We start from the raw sequence: 23,129 nt of genomic DNA on the forward strand, positions 1-23,129 counted from the left end.
TTCTGGCACAGTAGTCAAGGTGGTTAATGGAAAACTTCTGGCCTGGTAAGGAGCAGACTTTTCAGAGATTTCAAAGAAAAGCTTACTCTCATGAGATTTTCACCTAAATTTGGAGATGTAAGAGGCTGAGGTGGTTTATAGGTACATCTTCAAAGAACACCTGATGTTTGGATCCTAATGTATATGTAGCATCATCCAGCTGAGTCTTTGCTCTTCTCCAGCAGAATGACTGGGATGAGGAACAGCTTTCGCTGCTGCGTAGACTCGAGGAAAGCAAATGCGATCAGATTCAGCAAGCTGTTCCCTTAGCACGGCATGAACTTTAGCTCTAGCTTTTCTGAGAAGAGAATTGATCAGCTAAGTCTCTTGAAGATAGAAACCCTTAGGTAATTAGGAAGATGGCATTATTCAGAAGCCTTTGCTTTTAGTACCCTTTGCTGAGCAGTTGGGTCTGGGTAATTATAATCCCTGGGGGATAGGTTTCAGTGACTGACAGTCTCCAGTGATGCTTTGGCCTTCATTTTTCCAGCTGCACAGAGAAGTGAAACTGCACACAGAAGCAGTTTTTGTTTGAATTTGCAGCAGCAGGCATTTGTGTGTGTGTGCATGTGTGTATGCCTGTGGGTTTATTTAGGTTTATCAGTTTTAAATATAAGACATAGGTTGTGCGTACAACATTTTCCTTATGTCAGCACCAATGCCATTTTTGAAGTCTATGAGTAATTAATGTGCCATGATTTTTAACTCCTTTCTTACTGATAAACTGCTCTGAAATCTCACCAAGTAAAGTGAAAAATCCACTAACCTATATGTACCATAAGTACAGAATACAAACCAAAGAGCAGGCTTTTATTAACCTGTTTAATGGAAAGAAAAATATTTGCCTAAATTAATGGACTTATGAAATTATGCAAGACTCCTGTATATGAGAAAATCTTTAACTATTTAGTAATTATCTTTCTCAGAACATTCTAGTTAGAAATAAGTACTAGTGGATGCTGCTGCTCTGCAGTTTACTACAGAGAATTTTCATTTTGGGCAGAACCAGCCACACTGCTTGTTTCGACTAGTCCAAGGTATTTCTGTATTTCTTGAATTTTCACCATTCTTTTTCTGTGAGAAACCTTTGAGTTTTCACATATTTCCTGCTGAGTTATTTGGTGTTCTTTTTCTTTTTAATTCAAAGTGAATTTTGAATTTCCTGGGTTACGAATATCTTTGTGATATAAGATATTACCCATCAGGTTACTGATGTGAATATCTAATCTGAACAGCAAATTAAGTGAAAGGATTGTTTGGATTAGAAGCTGTTCATTAGACTTTCTTTTCTAATGTTAAACTAACATCAGTGCATTTTTTATTTAAGATTTTATAATATCCTGAACAGTGCAGGGTAATTTCTTACCAAGTTTTAGATGGACAGATTGCAATTAAATGTGAGCTGCCTAAGGAGCCATTTTGAGGCTCTTTATTTTGGGCTGAACTATCTGATTAAACAGTCATCAAAGTGAGAAACGAGGACTTGGATTTGTAAAGCAAAAGCCAAAAATGCATCCAAAAGTCTGTGGAGAGGTGGAAATTTGTTTCTGTAGGTGCTTTGCAGACTTTTGTTATGTGTGGACTTGGCATAGGAGTGCATCAGGCAGAGGTAGCTCTGATCAAACAAGCCCTCAGAAAAATCCAGCCACATAAGCAAATTGCATTACCTTAGCAAAGCAACTGGCTGTGAGTGCGGCTTGGCATTGTGTGAATGCACCCCAAAGATGCACCCCATGACAGCATGGAGACAGGGAAGGTGAGGTTTGACATTTTAGAGAAAGGAAAATTTGATCTGAAGATGAATAGATAAGGTAAAATACTCGTTCCTCAATGAGAGTAAAAGGCAGCAGCCACACATCCAGCCTTTCACAGGGACCAGCATTTCAGTCCATACACACAGATGTATTTACATTTCTCTCTCTGCATGATCTCTGTACTTCATAAGGCCATCTTTCCTTCACTGCCCTGTGGAACACTAACTCTTCACACCCATGACCATTTTGTGAGACTAACAGCCATCAATACTGCCCAGTCAAATACCTCATGGCTCCCTGCAGCACCTTCTGATCATGTAGCATAGGAATGATGTATTATCCCAGGGACTTGCATATGCTGAGAGCTCAGCTTCCCACAATACCATTTTCTCTGCATCCATTTATCCCTTAATTGGTGTGATGCCACATGAAAGCCCATGCTCTCCCACATTTTCTCTCCTCATTGAAGATGTTCCCAGTGTATTTATGTCCTTCTTACAAACACAGCACAGAAATGCTTTTTTGCATTTGCTCTGCTGGGATGGTATAATCACGAACAAGGGGTGCTGGTTTGAAGCCAGGGCAGCAGAGGAGCAGGAATGGATGCTGTAGACTTTAGGCTCACAAACATGTTCTCAGTAGCCTCTAGGCTCACAAACGTGGCAGTTATTTAAACCTGATGTTTTCTGACTTTCTGAGGCCATCATACTCTAGGTTCATATTATGATGCAAATTTAGCTAAAGACATTTTGTATGCACACAAAAATTCTTCATGATGTTGTGTGCGGTAATGCATATTGTGGGGCTCAGCAGACATGACTGCAGTCATTAGAAACACCAGAAAAGACAAATGACATCAAGAAAGGGGTAAACCAGGTTAACAGTGGGTAGAAACAGAGGATAGAAATACAGAATCATTGATGTTGGAAAAGACCCACAAGATCAAGTCCAGCTGTTATTCAAGCACTGTCAAGATAGCTACCAAATCATGTCCCTAAGTACCACATCTACACATCTTTTGAATGGATGGTGACTCCATCACTTCCCTGGGCATTCTGTTCCAATGCTTGACAATCCTTTAAGAGAAGGAAGTGTTCCTAATATCCAACTTAAACATTTTCTGGTGCAGCTTGAGCCATTTCCTCACTTGTTACGTAGGAGAAGACATTGACCTCCACCTTGCTTCTCTAGACTTGCTCCAGAACCTCATTGTCTGTCTTATAGTGAGGGACACAAAGCTGAACACAGGATTTCAGATGTTACCTCACCAGTGCCAGGAGAATGCTCACTCTCCTGGTCCTGCTGGCCTCACAATTGCTTATACAAGTCAGGATGCCATTGGCAGAGAATATCACATCCACCTCCATGGCAGCACTCTGTAGGTCAGGAGAAAAGAGGAATTATCTCTTCTGCTGCCAGGCCCTGCCTGAGTTTGTTAGTTGCTCTGATAGGTGTGAGGCACGAAGGCAAGTGCTCAAACCTGTTCCTCTTCCAAGGAATCTTCCACTGCTGAGAAAACCCACACCTACACAATTGCATAAGCTTTGAGGAAGCCCAGCAGATCTCCCTGATAAGTAATATTGTTGCTTTGCTTGTACAGATGCTAGCAAACACCTTAAAACCTCACTGGGGGATTCCTTGTTGCCTCACTGTCTGGTTTAAGAGGCTTCCCACTTGCACATGAATTTGATTGTTTGCTTTTGGCTGAGGGGGATCCCAGTTGCATTGCCAAACACTGGAGGCAATTCCAACAGCCACGAGCAGCACCACACAGTTAAACTCTAGTTGTCCTAACCCCTCTTTTCTAGAAACTCAGCGCTATAGGTGCTTTCCTATTGTGCTCCCTCTCGTGCCTCACCTGGATGTTGTTTGCACAGTACCCTGCAGTCTACTGGAGAATCCTGTCAGCTTATGCCCCCTCCCATGTGTGCTGCTGTCTCTCCTACAGCCAGCCTTGCTTTCACCTCCTCAAGCCCATCTCCTGCCACCACCAGCCCCCAGGTGAATCTGTTAGAACCAAGGGCTGGCTATGCCTTTGGAGGGTCCTCCTGTCCCATAATGACTATAGGAGCAGTGGCTCCCTTGTGTGCCTCATGCCTCAAAAATGTTTTTCTCTTTCTCTTCAAAAAAAAGAATTTTTTTTATCTTTCTTCATTCTTTTTGCTACTATGTATTAACTTACTCTGTGTTTCGAGGGGAACACAGCAGAGGAATACAACTGCATTTGAAAAGCTGTGTGGTGTTATGAACTAATGAAAGGCCCTCTTCACTTCCCATAATTTCATGAAACCTCCATCAGTTCTTATTTAGGTATTTTATTAAGTTATTAAGGACTTCTCAGTCTTTTAGCCTGGTGCAAAGATCTTTAGTACCGCTTAACCAGAAAAAGAGTGAATCAGTCTCCATGGGAAACATCTTTCTCTGCCTAGTTTCTCCTGTCTCTTGGAGTTTGTATACAAGAAAATAATGACCCTTGCTATGCTCAAGATTCCACATACCAAACCACCTCCATCCTGTTCCAGACAGAGGGAAAGACTCTGAATTGTAAGTTTTAAATGTAAATACTCTATGAAGCACGAGTAAAGTTGTCATTGTTTTTTGCTGTACGGAATTGTAATTAAATGTGCTTGTGCATATATATTTTCAATATTGTTGTTATGCAAAGCTTCAGCTTAAAAGTTTTGCTCTTGTTTTTGTCAATTTTCAAGTCTAATCTATCATCTAAATGGATGAAAACCCTAATTTGATTCAAATAAGATGGACTGAACTTACTAATCAAATTACTAACTAATCAAAATTAGTAACACCATATACAGTTTCATCTCTTCAGGGACCAAGTTTTCATCTACATTTGCTTCAGTCTAGTCTAAGGAAGAAAGACTTTTAAAAAGTTCATCTTGCTGCTTCTCCCTGTTTTGGGTCTTGCTATCACTCATGTGGTCCTAACTTCAGGGAAGCACAAACTTCCTTCACCTTTTCCAGTGCTATCAGTCACTCATCATTACTACTTTTCTACACAGGGTGCTACAGATTCTCAACTTTGCTGTAAAGGACCCTTATTAGGTGTTGTGCACATAAGGCGCTGCACACACCAGCAGTGAGTCCATCAGCAGACACATCTGACCATTAACTTGATAAAATCCTCCAAGAGAACGGTGCATAGCATCAAAATGAAACTCTGTTGCAATAGAGTAGTTTCAGCAAGAGAGGGCTGTCATTTGGCCTTGTATCTGTCTGAGCCTGTATACTCCACCAGCTCTGGCTGCTGAAGTGAGTAGTGATAAAAGATTTATTTTGAGACAGTACATTACCTTGAATAGCATCACAGCCCTGGGTACCAGTGACAAATGAATAATGGAAGTGTTTTTTCTGCCAACAGCCTGTATATTTGTCTATTGCATCTCCTGCCAACAAATTTCTGAACTAGTGTTTGTGAACCTAGGGTGTGAATTTACATAGAGTATGAATAGATATTATTTACTATGGCTTGTTTTGCAGATGCAATACATTTTTATACTTTTATTTCTTAAACCGTATTTCTCAGAAACCAAAAAGCAAGCAAGCAGTCTTTCATTTGATTTTTAAACTGAGCAATGAAAAGTGACAAAGCTGATCAGTCTTAAACTCCACAGTAAATCTGCTTTTGACTTTAGAACTTAATATCCTTACATAAGAGGTTTGTGCCTTTTGTATGCAAACTGGCAGCTAACTTGCACACAGGAATTACTGCTTCACAAAGGTGACATTTTCTGGTTTGTGCCAGAAAACTTTTGTTTTGATCCTTTATCACTCATTCTATACACTGAAGGAAGATCAAAAGGTAAGTGACAGTTTAATTGAAAACCAGACATAGTTACTCTGGAGTGCTGTAGGAGTTGAACCCTCACCACCGCTATTGACCAGTGTTTGTGCAGTATCTGCACCATCTGCCACACAGCCAGCATATAGCTGCATGATGGAAACTGGGGCTCCATCCCTTCTTGAGACCTGGATCATGAGGTGGAGGCAGAAGGGAAAAGATTAAGACCAACTGAACCTTGGCCTGTTTCCCATCTCTTTCTGAAGAGACTTATGCCTTGGAGAAAAGAAGGGAAAAGTGATTCTTATTTGAGGGGCCAGGCCTTGGCAAGGCAAAGAACTCCCATTTGGGAAGCCACTGTGTGCCCATGCCCCATCCTGTGCAGTCTGCACAAGAGCTGCCTGAGCTTCAGGCCTTGATGATTGAGACAGACGGAGACAGGATTTTTAGAAATGAGTCTGACATATCACATTCCCTTGGCGATGGCCAGTGCCAAGTCACATTGACTTCTGATGTGTCCCTCCCTGTCTGGACCTTATCCCAAGGTTGTCTCAAGGGGAAGGGACCATGCTCCTCACTGCTCCTACCCCAAAGAGCTGGTCTCTGTTTATGCTTGTTTGTGAAATTACTTCCTCCCTAATTATTGCTGTCCTCTTGGAAGGATGATATATTTATCTCAGTTGAAAATTACTGTTGTTGAAATCTCCATATTGTTTGAGTTCCTGCACATATTGCTGCCTATCAGCTTGTGTTACACATCCCTTGATGACTTCAACTCTGACTTCCAAACCTGCAATACTGTCTTTCTGTTCCTTTCCCTATTTTCTGGTTCACTCACCCTCTGTGCCTTTCCTAAACTCCACTCTGAGGGCCCATCATTTTCATTCCTCCAACCTAATGCCCCACCAGGCCAGAGACAGATGAGCAGGAGAGAGGGTGGAGTGAGGAAGTGGCTGTCACTGAGTAAAAAGTCTTACCCTGCATGGTCAGGTAGTGCTGTTTTCTGATGAGGAGAAGGTGCATGAAATTTATTTTTTTTTTAAATCTTGTCCTAACCAAGGCTGCCTGCAGGACACAAGTCTTATCCCCCTCAAAAGCTTTCATCACACATGGAGAGCTGCTGGGTCAGGGATCATGAGACGACTGATTTATTTGACTAAATCTGCATAGTTTTCAAGGGTTCTGTGCAGCTGTATTGTGTCACTCATGTCCCTTGTTTTGTTTTTTTCTGTATGAATTTTGATTACACATAAATCAGCACAGTATTTGAAGGAAAAATTGTGTTTAAAAAAACCCAACAAAACAGAGCATCAGTGAATCTGACTGCACTGCCATTGATTTCAAAATCAAATTTTAAAGGACAGCAGATTTGTGCAAGTCTCTTACTCCAATTAGACTTCCAGTTTCAGTGAGCACTGTCAGCTGAAAAGAAATGTGTTAACAGTTCAGCAAATACTGAACCACAGTGGATACCTAGCCTGTGTCATTCCAAAGTACAGAAATTGGCTGCTATTATTTTCCTATAGTGATGGATGACACAGTACCCTCACATCAAGACACAACTGTAACAACAACTTCTCAGTCTAGCTGAGAAGAACACAGATTTTAGTAAATGTTAGGTTTAAGGAGGGATTTATAAAACTGCTGCAGTAAACTAGTGCACAGTCTTCATTCAATCATTGTGCACAGAGAAGATCATGTCACTGAGTACAGCAATGTCTTAGACTCCACAGCCGTGCCTGGTGGCAGAGAGTAACCCAATCTGCAGGCCAGTGCTATGGATTTGTCTCCAGGTGCCTTTATATTTGGCCTATGTATCTATGCTCCATATTGAAGAGCAAATGAGAGGAACAGTTCATGTTCAGACCATCTTCCTTAGGTCTCTGATCTAAACTAACCCCTCTCACTGGCAACAGAAGAAAGTTAATGTTTGATGTCTCTATTTGCCCTGTGTAAAAGATGAGACAATGTACTTTTCCTTCTGTGAAGACACTGCTTCTGTCAGAGGAGCCCTGTTATGCTGTGGCAGCACAACCTGGCCTATCCCTGCTCCTGCAGGAGAATAAGATGCCTGCACCATGTGCCCTAGAGAGGCTGGCTCTCTTGGGCACAGGGGGGCCAAGGACTGCTGCAGCCCAGCTCACACCATGTAAGCCCAGTCACATCCTAAACTACACTTTAAACCAGCTCATCCTCTGGTCTTCCTGCTTATGAGAGCCCACCACAGAATTTAACTGCTCTGATTCCATAAAAACCTTCTTGTCTCCCACCTAAATACACTTCTTACTGGGAAGTATTTGACATGAACTGTAGATGATGGCCAAGCTCATGTGGTTCCCCTGCCCATTGCTTCCCCTTACCCTGCCAGACGCAGAGTTCTGGGCTAGGGCACCTTGTGCAAAATGCCATGGATTGCTGGCAGAGAGCTGATAACAAAGTTATGATGCCCTACAACAGGACTTCCCCCCTCTGGAGAAGGGATTTTTTAATTTTTTTTGCTAGGACTAAGCTGGTGAGGGGGGGCTCTCTGACTTTTCCTGCCCAGCCATGAGGTACTACAGGGCAGCAGGGAGGTAGCAGGAACACCCTGTGTGTTGGGACAGTCTGTGACACATTCTGGAGAGGACCAGGGAAATCTCTTTGCACCCTTATTATCTTTGCACATTTGTTCAGGGATCTGGCTATAAAGACACAGATCTGTGTTATCTGTTAACACATCTGGAGAGAAGAAAAAGATACATTAAATTCCCATTAAACTGACAAAACAGCAGACGGTCTGGCTCTGCTGAGAGTCTGAAACAAAACCTGAAGTTACTCTAACCTCTATGCAAACTGTAAAACCATGGGCAGGATCCTGATCCCCCCTCCCTGTTTTATCCAGGACTGCCACTGGTTTACTTAAAGGCACTGGAGGTCTGCATGAGATCCAGAGTATTTTTAAAGGCTTAAAATAGGCCATAGCTTGGCCAGAAATCTAAATAAAAAATCTGTTTCTAAGGTTTTGGCCAGCAGCTCCAGCCATCACAATGGCAGGCTGGAAAGCTGGGCACACAGCTGTGCACAGCTTCCCACGCCCAGGACTGGAACATTTTAACTGGGCAAGTGTGCGGGAAGCTACAGGGCCAAGAACCCATTAGGAAGGAGGAAGGCTTGAGAATTCTGAGAGAGTCTGGGGCTTTGCTTCAACAAAAGCAAAGCAGTGGGCTGCAGAGCCATTCTGGCCCTGTTGTTAATCAAGGGAAGCATCCCAAGAAAACAACCCCACAGAAACAGACACTGCAGAACTATTTTGTTTGCCACAGGGATGTCCCCTTTAAAACATATAAATAGAGTGACTGATGTGCAATGCCTGCCTAAGTTATATACTTTGGTTTTTGCGTCTCCTTCCCAGTGTTCTACCCATAACTGAACTCACTGTTGGCGGCAATTAAGTTTTGCCTGCTTCCCAGAGCAGTGAATTTGGTCTCTTTATTGCTCTTGTCCTCCCCCAGATGCCTCCCTTAAGCCGTCTACTTCAGACAAATGTTTCAGGCTTCAGTATCATGCTGTCTGACTTCAGCTAGAGGGAATGACTGAAAGCATCATCATGATAAGGGAGCTCTGTGTGTGGAGGGACCAAATTCTAAGTAATTGGTTTTGGTTTGCTGTTAGCTCTGGCTAGTTGCTACGTTTCAGACCTAGCAAAGGTGCTACATGCTAAAAACCCTACATAATCTTTCCCAGCCATGCCATTTAGTCTAAGAAAAGACAGCCTGTGGGGCCAAGTCTCAGAATTACAGATAGTTGCAAGCTACCCAGCTCCACCACTTCTAGATGTGCCTTTGCTCTGCAAGAAGGCATGAGTGCACAAAACAGAGGTGCTTATTTGTGAAGGCAGCTCTAAACAAATGCCCTGTCTTACCCTTGTACTTGGTAGTCCTTGTACTACCATGGTTATAGCAAGACTCTTGTCAATATATTTCAGTCATGTCATCCATTTGCCATTATTTGGGCGTAAAAGGAGAGGACTCACGTTCCCACTGCATGGCTGCACCATGTGCAATTAGAAATAGGTGCATGGGTAACTGTGGAAATTTCCAAGGCAATACACAAAATGTTTCCTCTTCTCTTTCATACCAAATATATCTCTGGCAGCTCCCAGCCACAAAGATCAGTGTGAGAATCAAACCAGTCAACTTAAAACTATTATATGCTTTTCTTTTAATATTTTCAATAAAAGCAAAAAAGAATCATAAAGAGTCTTCAGTAGGATGTAGGCAATCCTTATAGCATAAGAGAAGACACATTTAAAAGGGAAGAACTGTTACAATTTATCTGCTTGGACAGGAAGAATCCTTGAAAAGCAATAAAAGTCTGTAAAGTGAACTCTAGTGTTGAAAAGCAGATCTGTTCAAAACCTATGATTTATTTCCTGGAGAATTTCATCCGTGTTGGTTCAAATATTCAGAGGCATGCACATGCATACACACAGAAATATCTAAATGCTTTTGTTAATTTAATATTTTTATGACTGAATGTTTTTCAACAGAAAGATTCTGGACTGCTCTGCCAAAAAGCTCTTTTCTAACCAAAGGAAATTATGGAGATCCCCAACAGTATGAAAAGTGTTTGCAACAATCCTTTATTATTAACTCCTGATGGTGCATCTGTTTCATCCTATTCAATAAAGTCTTTTATAGATTTTGATTCTTCTCTCTTGCAGCAGGCTAACGCTTCTTGCTGTAGGCTTTGGATGTGCACCCTTTTGTTTCCATGTCCTTCTATATGCTGCTGCTGCTGCTTCTATCCAGTGATTGCTCTTGTTCCTAGCATTTTGGTGAAGATCAAACATCAGATCAAACAGCCTACCAATTTTTTCTTAACTCTGCTCTTGACTTTGTTTGTGCACTTAGAAATATCTCTAGTAGTTCACTTTACACAACAGCCCATTTTCATAAAACCTGTGAAGACCAGTGTGGTTTACAGCAGTCACACCTCACGCCTCAGACGTATACCTGATTGCCTTCCATCTTTTCTTTAACATGGCACTTCTTCTCAGCCTTCTACCACTTCACACCACCTATTTCCTACTCTGTTCTCACATTATTACCTTTTCATTTGCTTTCAGAACTTTTCAGGAACCATTAAAATAATTCTTATCAGCTGTGTAACACCTTTAAGGGCCTCTATGTTATCATGTTTGAAAAGAACTTCAGCCTCATCGCTGAAAAATCTGGAACATCTAAGGACTCTTCACTTATCAGTGGGTCTGCCTCTGTGAGGGCAAACTTCCTGCAGAAAATCCTATGCTTTCTGCTTCACTCCTGAAGTTATGAACCTGTTACTTTGGGAGAAAAATGTGGCCACACTAAATGTGTAAGGGCAGATCTTGCTGATATGGAACAGTTCCCACTCAATCTAACCCTTCTTAATATTGTGAGACAGTCTTTTGAACAGGGCAGAGGTGTCTAAGCCTCACACATATCTAAACAGGAGTATTTGTCCTGAACTATCTTATTGTGCCATCTGGTTCACCACTCGTTCTGGAGACCTGACTGGGTGTCTTAGCCAGACCAACCGTAGTTTTCCTTTCCTCACCTGGGCTGTGTCCAGGCATCCTACGCAGGCTTTTGGCACGGACACAGGCATGCTGAGCTATCAACTTTCAACATAATCATGAATCATAACTGTAATTGAAGGGGCCATTCCTACCATGAAATGAAGAAAAGGCTATGGCCTCCAGAAAGATTAGCTCATATTTACCCAGTCCACAGACAGCTACATCACTTCAATGATGCTCCGTATCTCCACTGAAGAAGGTTATGTGCAAATCAAAGAAGCCATTTACAAAGCATTCATAAAACTGTTCCAAGAGATTGTTATAAATGTCATTTCTCTTGCTTAGACAGAGCTGTGCTGGAGATGATTCAGGCCAATTTGACAGAAATGTCTATCAAGATCACAGCCAAAGAGGCTGTTAAAAACTACTTTTGGCAAACTCCATTCCCTGCTACTGAACTCCAGTCTCCCAGAGGCAGTGCTGCTACCCTTTGCCAGGAAAACTGCTTCTTCCTAGGTCACCTCTGAATCTCTGGCCTGGAAGTCTCTGGGTCAACTTCATCAAGGGAGTGGGAGATAGTTTTGTCAGGTTGCTGTGCTGTAGCCCCTCCCCTGCTCCCATCCTAGTCCTGCTGGGTGCCCTTGGCCCCAGAAAGGGCTGTTTATCTTCTGGAAGTGCCTTTTGCATCCAGGTGAGAATTGAAATCACTCCTGCCAGCACCATGGAAAAAGTAGCCATGCTACTTTTATTTTTGTTATTTAATTATTTTTTTAAAGTTTATTTTACACATTATAAAACCCAAAAAATGTATTTTCCAGTGTTAACAACACTGACATCAAGTTTTGTGCCATCTTATAAGTTCTTCTCTTTAGTCTTCTTTTTTTTTTTTTGCCTTTGTTTGATGATGCATCATATTCCATGAACCCCAAAATGCCTCAAGAAACTTTTTCTCAGTAATTCTTTTGAGAGTCCTCATTGTCATTCACAAGTGACCTTCCAGATGTCAAGCCTCAGATACAGTCATCGACTGTTTCACCATGAGTCCAGTAACTCATGGTCTTAATTCTTCCTCAATTCCCTTTATTCTTTCCTCAGTGCTCCAGAGCAATGTTAAAATCCAATTGTGTTGCATGTGCAGTACACAAACATGTTGCCAAACACTTGCAGCTTGGACCTTGGGGAATATGGAGACCACAGGCTCACAGGGTGCACCATCACCAGGGGGCTCCCTTGGAAGCCCTTATGACAATGGAAGAAATGGCTGAGACTGTCAAACGATGTAGTTCCTGTGCTGGGGAAGTGTGTAGACATGGCTGAAAAATGAACTGCACAATTTGTCTTCTGTATATCTCTAAGAGCACTCCTGTCTTTGTGCAGCATTAGAAGACATCCTTCCAAGTTCAGACGGAGGGAACCGAGGGCAAGGATGTTTCTGGGGGTGTAATCACAGACCTTCATGTAACCTGCATTTTATACTTGTTGTGACTGCTCTAAAATACATTTGTTTTTGAAGTACATTCCATTCAAGCAGCTTTCTGAAAATTAAAGAGGTTTCAGCTTACCTTAGCAAACTCCCCTTGCAGAGAGGTTGCAGCTCTGTGTCTATGCATGTCCATCTGTGCCTCTCCTGTGTGTAAAGGTGTCCCTCCAGCCCTGACCCCCAGCAGCAGCACCAAGCAGTCTTTTCTGGGCAGTTTCACAAAGAAGCAGTGCTTAAATATATCTGTGAGCAGTTGGTGAATCTGGGGGTATTGCATGGTAAAGATGTTTGTGTTTTATGACAGCACAAAGAAGCCTTAAGGAATATGCTTGCAGGAATTTTTGCTGAAGTAGTTTGTTTTATTGCTTCCTAATTGGAAGGAGACCTTGTTATCAGCATTTATGTCCAGTTGCACAGATTGCTCGCCTACTGTGAGGGAGCTACAGCTCTTTAAGTTGGACCTGCTAATACTATTATTTTTTGAGGACAGCCAACAAAAATACCAAAGCTGCCTGAGGTTAATATGATATCACCTTCCCTCAGCTTTGGCCTCCAGCTATAAGAAGCTTTGTGGTTACTCAGGGAAAACCTCCCAGTTCTTGGGAATTTAAACTCTAGTCTAAGTGGATGTGAAAGAGAACGGATTTATGCCACTAAGGGTTATTTCAAGAACAATGATGGTTTCAAGAGCAAAGTGCTGTTTTCATTTCCCAAACCCTTCTGAGAATCTCTGCTTAAACCCCAGGTGACTATCTGAGATGCAGTTGTGAAAGACTTTGGAGACACTAGCTAGTACACATCAATATTGGTAACTGAGACTGACAAAAACATTATTCTATTTCCTGCATTTTCAGCAGGATACAATGAGACCAGGATCCCTTCAACCTGAGGTTGGGTGGAACACAGTCAAAAGAATTAGTCCCTGCCCTGGAGGACAGGTGGATCTCTGTCACAAGGCAACAAGGAATGAGAATCAGTGATTCACCACATTTCTTTGGAACTACTTAGCTTTGTTAGGAACGGCCCATTATAAGGAATGAGAGAAGATATTTTTTGATACGGAAAGGCTAAGAACAAGGAAGCTGATACTCCCAGCAATTGAAACTAAGAGAAACTAGAAACTATTGTTTAAATGGTATCTCAGAAACCTTTGTTTAATTTAACATTAATGCATTAATCAGCTTCTTTTTTTAATGGACTGTCCTCAGTAAATTTATCATCTTTTCCCTGAATCATCCAGTAATATGATGTATTTATATATTCAATGCTTACACATAAAATGGGAAATATGTGTTTACTAACCCATTACATTCCACTTGCAGAGGGAAGGTAATTTTTTCCTCAGTTATCAGGTTGATTGCAGATTTTTTAGCTTAATTGAGTGCATGTGTGCTGCCTACATGTGGGATGGCAGAACACCCAAATAGAATGGGAAATAGGCAAGTGGCTGGAATTCACCAAAGATCACCTCCTATTTGCATGCTTCTGTCTGAAACAGGTGTATCTGGAGGGAGTTATTTTGAGCTGCAGTTAATGCTGACCTCAGCTGAAATAATTTGCCCTCTTGCTCTTCCTCTGATACAGAGTCAAGAGGGAGTTGTCTGACTGCTGAGTGTGATTGTACACATCTGTCGACAGAATTGGAGATACGAATGCAAAATGTAGCACTCGGGAGCGCCGTGTGGGTTTCCAACACTCCCTGAAGGACACAGGGACCATAAACCAGTGAATAGATTACAATAAGGCATAAATAGAGCATTTTTATCTGTGACAGATGTAATCCTGCTCCAGCAATGCTTATGCTATTTAAAGGAACATGGTCTTTATTTCAGACCGGCTCTCTAAATTCTGAGGGAGGAAAGAAGTCGTAAGTTTTCTTTTCATGTGAATAATTGTGAGGCTCCTTTGAAAGTGGTTTGGCAGCTTTGTTTTGAAGGGGGCTGGCCATTACCTCTTGCAGTGCATGCCCTCCCCAGGAGCATAGTGTCACAGAAGGGACCACAGGCTTTCATGTATATTGCCACTCCTAGCAGGGGAAGTCCTGCTTTGGTGCCCGGCTTCTCCACTTGAAACCTGCAGCACCACAAGCCAGCCAGGCAGTAAGAGAGTTAGGAGAAATAATATCCCAAAGCCAACTAGCAGGTGTGAGACACACTTCTCACTTGCACAGAAATATGCTACAAAATGCTGCAATCTTCCCTGCATAATATCTTAATGTATAGTCATCAGGCAGGATAGAGTGGAGAGTGCACATATGGAAAACGTCTCTTATTTGGAGACAGGAGCAAGTACTTTCCCTTTAATGCTGGCACATACAAGGAAATACTGATATGCCAACTCCAAACTGCCAATCACAACCTAATAAAGAGACAATCTTGAAGAAGGCAAAAATTTTAGCAGGTTTTAGGTTAGAAACAATTTTTAATTAATTTTGCCCAAAAAGTGGCACAGCTGGATTCTGCATGACTGTGTCTGTATTTCAATGCACTGGTAAGTCTTACAGGGGAAATAAACTAAAAGAGGAAGACTAGATGTTAAGGCTGTAAACAGGTAACAAAAGCATTTGGCATTGGAGTAGCTCACTCCTTTGGACAGCCTCCAATGTACTCACAGCTTTTGAGTCAGGAGGAAAATGTGCATGTCAAATAGCTGGGCAAGAGTATGTAGCTGAGTGAAATATTCATACTAATAAATGGCCATATTCTAACATTTTTGTAGTGTTGGATTATTTTAATTTTCACTAAAAATAGATCCTGATTAACTCCAATGAAACATAAGCTCTTCAAGACTCTTTAGTCGGTCAAGAGGCAGTCAGGCACTGACTTGCCATGGCAAACAAAATCACAGAGCAGCTAATGCCTGGGGTTTAAGGGACCTTGCATTGTACTACCAGGAAAAACTGGTAGAATCTAGGCAGGACAAAATAATTCTACCACTGAAAATACTAATTGAAAGAACCATATTGATAAAGGTCTGGTTATCTGTAGATTTTTTGAGAGATTCAGGCATTAAGTGAGATTCAGAATGATGGATCTATTAGTATTGAAGTGAAATTAGTAAATTTAAAATTTTGACTGATTAAAAAAAACCAACAAATGCCATGAGCATTTTCAATGTGATCTGTGAAGTAACTTTTCATGGGAAGTTTCATTTCTTGGGACATTGAAAAACTAGCCAAAAACTGTAGCATAAAATGGACATATATCTTCATAGAGATAAATTAGATAAACTGCATGGCACAACAAGGATTTTTCCACCTCTGTCTCCATTTATCTTTAGCTACAGAGACATATCATACTGGTGTAACAATCCAGTGATTTTGTAGACTTGATCTTTTGACACAGACACATAAATATACCTCTACAGATTCCTCTCTTTCTCTTGGCCATTCTAGCTTAGATTTTTATACAGGTCACAGCATGTGCTGCTGTTCTCTTCCCAGCTGGGGAGATGATTGGTGACTTCCAGGTCAAATAAATTCAGCAGGGTCCAGCAGCAAAAATAATGTACTGACGCAAATCCCTGTACATTTATTCAGCTGCCATTGAGCCCATGCTCAGGCTGTCTCGTTGCTTGTTCCTTTCCAGATATGTGCCTGCCAGGACAAGACATGGGCACTGGAGCAGCACAGCCTCCAGATGTCACATTCCTCCCCCTTTTCTTAGCCTTTTACTTCCACTGCTCAGAGACCAGCTGTGAAGTCTTGGGCTTCCCCTCAGTGAGAAGAAAAGATATTACCAAGGAACCACATAGCTCTTTCAGTCTTCAAGGGAGCCAATGGAGCCAGAGCTGTATGGTTCCTTCCTTTTGCATGTTGCAAAGTAAGTATAACTTGCAAAAGAGGAGGTTTTCCTCATATCTGTCTAATAAAGATTAGGCTTTTGCAGCATGAGCTATAATTTATGCATTTTCATGGTGGCATTACTTTTACTGACTGTGAAACTTTGACACAACAAAATAGGTTAACCTTGCCATACTCATCATCTTCATGAGCTGCTTCCTATCTTTAGCAAGTGACACCTTATTGGCTCGTAGGACAAGGAATTTGTGGATGGTGCTTCAAGGGCAGTTTCCAGGTAGGCAGTAAAGGAAGGCATGGTACATACTGGTTGCAAAGAAGAGTCTCCCTCTCCCCTGCTGCCCATCCAGAGCAAAGCACACTCATGTATCTGCTCATACAAGCCAGCCTATATGTTGTTTTCTCTGCTGTGTCAATGCACTGAAGTCATCCCATTACTCGCTGTCGTTTATAGCAACTTTCCAGGTCCTGCCAGGGAAGGAAGGCTCACTGGACTTGCCACAGTTTGTTAATGGTACAAAGCGTTTGATTTGTTCCAAGCACGAGGGCATATTCAGTACAGCCAAGACAAGCTGCAAAATTCTTCTGGTTTTTTCCATGACCTGTCATCACCTGCCTTCTAGCCAAGACGTGGTTTGGAAGAATCAGTGGGTAAACAGCATGTGGAAAAAATTATATTGGGAAAGAGTAGAAATTTGAAGCAGTGCTGCACACCATGCTGGCTCTTGTGCAGGGGTCTTCTTGCTGGTCTCTGTGGCACTTGGGGAACAAGCAATGTTTCTTTTATTGACATTGCCCTGTGCTCTTCCGTTTTATCGCTAAACTGTACCTGCTAGTGAGAAGTGATGATTTTTAACAGACATGGCATGAAATCAGGTTTTTCAGGGGGAATAAAAATTCACCCCCCAGAAGGAAATCTCCAAGCCCATATCCAGCCTCCTTTAGTTTGTTTTCTGTTTGTTGCTATGTGGTTACATGCAACCTGTGTATGTAACACAATTGCATGTAACACAGTAGGGGTCAAACTGTCACAGACAAGCTTTTAAAATCAAATCTTTTCTCTTCTGAATGATTAAATTTCTGGATTTTATTTGATGAGTGTTGAGAGTGCTTTTTTTAGCTTGGACAGTTAAGACAGAGTTGTTTTCTTGCCTTCTTTTCTAGTTTCTCTATGCCAGAGAAAAGAGCTGAGTTTGATTTCTAACAATGTAAAACGTGGTTCAGAATTAGAGCAACATAATTTAAACTAACAGTTTTGTTAAATACTATACATTAAGATCATAACATAGTATGTAAAACCCACTTCAAAACTCACTTAAGCTAGTTAAACTGTGTGTCAGTTAAACTCATCAGTGTCAGTATGACAGGAAAGAGAAAAAGAATAAAATCACTTGTGCCTGATTTTCCTTGCCCCTGTGTAGGGAATCAAAACCATGAAGTTTCCCATCACCACCTCACTATCAGGTAACACTTCCTTCTCCCTGCCAGACACATCACAGCAGGGAAAGGGTCCCAGCATTCCCCACGCCACAGCAGGGAGGGAACATGGCTGAGGTAGTATGTCAGGGATCATGTTGTTGCCAGAGTGGGTGGGAGGGATGGGATGGAGAACCAGTGTAGGCCAGGATGGGGGTCTTGGAGAGCTCCATGCAGCATATCACTCAGGAGAACAGGGCTGGTGGGCAGGTGTGGTCCTCACCACACATCCAAAGGGCTGGGAAGGGGAAGAACACCTGGTGCAAAAGGAAGGAAAGGGAATGGAAAAGAGAGCTCCTCCCCACTGTTGCTCAGGTGCTGTGCTTCCTGATTCTTATTTTCTGCAGGACTGTTGGGGCCAAATCCTGAATGATTTTCTGCAGACAACAGATGGGAGCTCTCTGTGCTCGGCTGTCATTTTCCCCTACCATGAGCTGTCATGGTCCTCAACATGTGCTCATTTACACAGGAAGTCAATAAAGTTGCTCAGGAAGGGTGAGTTTGCTCAGCTAAGATGGAGTGCTGGTCTTTCTCGAGATTCAGCTTCTTCCTCGCCTGGTTAGAATCGTGGTGGGAGAGTGACTTTCTCAGCCACACTCAGTGATATGTCTGCAATTGTTTCTTAACCTCTCTACCTCCAGGACCACGGGACCAACTAATATTGGATCCCTGGGGAGTGCTTGCTCTGTGCAGCTGTCCTTTTAACCTTTTAATGCTCTTCTAGTTAAAGCAGTTTGTGGCAAGACCCAGACTTAAATTGCAGAACGCAGATGTCACAAATTGCTTTTCAATATGCTCTGGTGATGCCTGGAGCTGCTGACAAGACCTGAAAGGGTGAGTTTTAAAGGAAGGTTTTAGTTTGGACAAGCTTTAAACTGCTTTCCCCTAGTTCAGCATCTGGTCTCACATGAGTGATGAACTGATAAGTAGAAAGAAAAAAGGAAAGTGCTTTCCTAAAGAATAGGTTCATGGCCTGTGAAACTCTTTGCCAAAAGATAAAAGTAAATGTTATGAAGATACAGACAAATCTGAAGACAGGAAGCCTCCTTCTATGAGAATTTTCAAAGAAAAGTTAAGAGAATATGGGAAGCAGGGTAGCTGGCAGATGCAGATTAGTGCTGTATCCCTCCGTAGCAGTCCATGGAGGCAACTGCCAGATTTGGGTATCTGCGTAAGACAAATGCTCCCTCCAGTTGGTTGTGACAGTTCCTGTCTCCTGAGGGACCTTTGATGGCTCAGCCAGGGGAGAAGGGGCCTTCTGAATGCCATATGGAAAAGGCACTGTTCCTGCAGCACTACCATCACCAAAACCAAAAAATCAAGAACACATTCAGGAAAAAATACGCCTCTTTGGTTCTCAACAGCAGAGTGGCAGAGAAAGCAATGGAAAAATCCTCCCTCCTGTACTGTGACACAAGCCTTGCAAGAGTTGCCACAAAAATTCTCCATCAAATCCTCTGGGCTTTAATGCAAGGAAGAAATGTGCCAAAGTTGCTTGGAGGCAATTACATCTGTTTTGCTTATTATTTTCTTTATAAGTGTGTTCATCTTGGTGTTAATGTCTGTGATTTGTTATTCAGGTTGTATTCCTCTTTTAATTATGGGAATGTCTGTATTTTATTTTACAAAGAATGCTTTTCTTTCTTACCCCCTCAATTCTCCTCTTTCCACCCAAATTTCTGGAGAGTCATTGGGTTACTGATCTGCATTTAGTGACTGGAAGGTTCTACTGTTCTTAATGAATTTGAAATTTCATTTTTATATCAATATTGATATTTTATATAAATTTGGTAGACATGATTCTAGGGCAGACATCTAGTTATTTGCCTTTTTTTTCCTGAAATGCACAAATCTTGTTGATTTCCGCACCATCAGTTGCAGACCAGTCCAGACCAGGTGCACCTTGCTGACAGGTCTGTATATGAAGACATAAGTTTATCCCTGCCAGCTGCTGCTAGTTCACTGAAGCTGTGTTTGTGCCACCAGACCCCAGCTTGTCCTAAATACAATGCAGAAGGCAGGATGGAGGACACGGCTACCAGCCTGCCACCTCCTGGTGTTGGTAAGGCCTCTGTCATGTTGGGAGAAACAGCATCACAATATGTGTGACTCAAGAATTTGGGGCCTGATGAAGGGATTATAGTTAACAATTTTGGATCATGCAGATCTAGGACTCAGAGAAGGACACAAAGTTATACATCTGTCCATGACCAACAGAAGCGAGCAAACCCTCTCCACAGACACACATTCCTCCAGTCTCCAGAGGGAAGACTTGGCTGCCTATCTTCTCATTTTTTGTAAGGGGACCCAGCTCACACTGTACTTTCTCACATGGGCCCCTAAGGCAGGAGGAGGACACCCCAACACCTGCACCCTGCACAGCAACTGGCAACTGCACCCAGGCACCACCACCTCAGGGGCCATAAAGCACTGCATACTTGAAAGCACACAGCTCAGACGTGAGGTTCAGAGCAGAGCAAAAGTTGGGGATTAAAGGAGATGAACTGAGAATACCTGCATATTTGGGTAGGCTACTAAGCAGGGAAAGAGAGCTGCAGGCTAGAAAATGGATATGGGTAACAAAGTGCATAAACGCATTGGCACAAGCAAGGCAGGTGTCCTTACTCCCGACGAAACCAGAACTCTATCTTGGTGGGACACAGCTCTATATCTTCTTCCTGGCTGATGCTCAGAGGGTGTGTGTTTATTTATCTTTTCCGTTCAAAATCTCTAGGATAAACACCAGGTAGCACACAACACTGTGTTTTATCATCCCTTCTCCTGTGAGCAGATTTCTTAATTGTCTCGAGTGATGACTGTATATTGCACTAACGCTCCTGGTCCCCACGAGACCTCACGCTTGCCTGCCTTTCCTGCAGGGGTTTGCTCAGAGCAGATGGTTTTGGTCCCAAAGGCTGCATTTTCTTTCTAGCAGGAGGAACAGTTATGGCCCAGCAGCTGAGCAGTCCCCAAGGCAGGTGTGGGACTGTTTCTGAGCCTTCTGGCAGGAGTGGGAATGGCTGCTGCCTAGCAAGACAGCAGAGGCCCACAAGACAGGAACAAAGCACAGCAGGCTGAGCACAATCCATTCCCACAATAGCACATCTGAACCTTCAGCTTATTTTAAGTAATATTTTGCGATAACAAAAAAACCTTGATGAGTTCTCACTCCATCCAAGCACTTCACCTTCCTATCCTTCAGAGCAGCACTAGCTAATCAGGCAATTTTTATGTATAACAATGAACAACCCTTTCCCGGAATGATTTTCTGTGCTTCTGGTGCACTTTGCTTTGTTATATTGGACAGCACTCAGAGAGACAATTATACCCACTCTGCAAATGAGGAAGATGAGATACTAAAAAGTTATGAGACCAGGTCAAGACACAATCACTTTCACAGAAATGGATAAGAAAATCTTGACAGCTGTATAAGGTCGCTTGTTCTTTTTTCATTACACCAACAGCAGCTCATTCCTTAGCACACTGAATGAGGTAGGGACATTTATTACTGGTATAGCTTGTTTTCTGTACTTATTTCTTATAAAATGGGCACTAAAAGAGATCCACCGGTCTTGAGAAGGCACTGGGTAAATAATTATTTAGCCTGTTATCAATGGTTATGGTCTTGTGGGCACATTCATATTTGTACATCTGACATGAACTCTGCATGTGGAAACCACTTTCTGAACACACAAAGCAGCTGCTTTTGAAGTGTCATATTTTAAGTCATTTTTTTTAAAAAGCAAATGTCAAAGGAATGCCTCCTCAAGACCCTAAAAATTCAAGGGTACATATTTTGACTAATCTCTTGCCAAAGTTTGTTTTTAATTGGCTTTTTTTACATTTAATTACCATATATAAGTGCAGAAATACAAGTCAAACCACAAAAATCCCCCTATTTTACTTCACACTCAAAATAAGTTAAAGTAAAACTGTCAAATGCATATATTTTTTAACATTTTGGGAGCCTTCTGTCTTGAGCAGGGGTAGTTACATTTTTGCATTGAGACCAGTCTGCAATAAAGCTATTTCCCCTAAAACCTCCTATTCTTAGACTAAGGGAAAAACTGTGGTACTCTCTTTCTTAAAAATAGTAACAATATGTAGTCAGTAAAGCAGCAGGGGTGACCACAATGGTTTCCAACAAAAATATCTGACTTGTATGTGGCAAAGTATTTCCACCAACATTTTGGAGACAAAGTTTTGGGTATGAGCTTGACCTCTGAATTACACAAACTCCAAACTTGAAATGTCTTTGGGTATTTACCATTATGATGTTCCTGAGACTCATTTCAGGAATGCCAAACACACCTCACCCTTGTTGGCACCCTGGGAATTAGGGATGATTTCTGAAGGCTGGGTTGGCAACATCTCAAAAATCAGTTTCTTGCTAATAGGTTGCCACATCTGATCAATTGATCCTGAATTTTTTAAGTCCTTTTAATTATGAAGCTGTTGCCCACCAGGTCCTGTGGGCCTACAACACGCCCTATGACTAACTTTACTGGCCTTTGGAGTGACCCAAGGGAAGGGGTTCTGGACCTTAATACAAGCCTGCTCTGAAAGGTGGAAAGGATGGAGAGGCATAGCCTGTCTGTGAGCACATTAGAGGCTTAACACTTTGGTGGCCTGAAGGCAAAGCTTGCTGTGGAAGACTCCAACCCATGGCTCTGTTGTAAAGGATATATGGAGTGGAGGGCAGTGGAATGCCTGTGAGGATTAAGCACACATCCTGAGAAACAAGAAAGTACAACATTTTGAGAAAGGGGTATTAAAGAGAAGTGATACATGCTAACCTAAATCTACCCAAGTCAAAAGCCACCAAAGACGCTGTGTAGTGGCTCATCTCTGACTTCTCTACAGCCCTGCATTCTTTCTGTTCAGTGGTCACAGTGAAAGCCTTACACAAACGTGGGCTTTAAGCTGGTTGTGATGAGCAGTGCTCAGCAGCCACGCACAGCTGTCCTGGCAGCAAGAGGGAAACCGCTCAGTTCGAGGTAGCAGTTGGCACCATGGCTGTAAGTGGCCGTAAGGAGTGTGTCACATGCAGATGAGAAGGGAGTGGCCTTGGTGGCATTCTTGCCTTGGAGTGGTGGCTTAGTCTCCTGCCTGACACATGGATATAAAAATAGGCAGCCTTTCCTCAGGGCCTCGTTAGCAGTGGACGAAAACCTGCTCCAAGCACCAGTGCATTTTTTTTTTTCTTCAAGGCTTTAAAGGTTTGTTAGTTGTCATGTTATGCT

The 23,129-nt window shown here is 42.3% G+C and overlaps 1 long non-coding RNA gene across 1 annotated transcript in view; it reads left to right on the forward strand.

The window, feature by feature from the left end:
- Positions 1-18,353, forward strand: part of LOC119699745 — a 76,348-nt gene extending 57,995 nt beyond the window's left edge. The window contains exon 4 of the long non-coding RNA XR_005256516.1: positions 18,234-18,353. This is a non-coding gene — a long non-coding RNA (uncharacterized LOC119699745). The remainder of the gene's footprint in view (positions 1-18,233) is intronic.
- Positions 18,354-23,129: the final 4,776 nt, after the last annotated feature.

Source organism: Motacilla alba, chromosome 3, assembly GCF_015832195.1.
Source record: "Motacilla alba alba isolate MOTALB_02 chromosome 3, Motacilla_alba_V1.0_pri, whole genome shotgun sequence".
Taxonomy (NCBI): domain Eukaryota; kingdom Metazoa; phylum Chordata; class Aves; order Passeriformes; family Motacillidae; genus Motacilla; species Motacilla alba.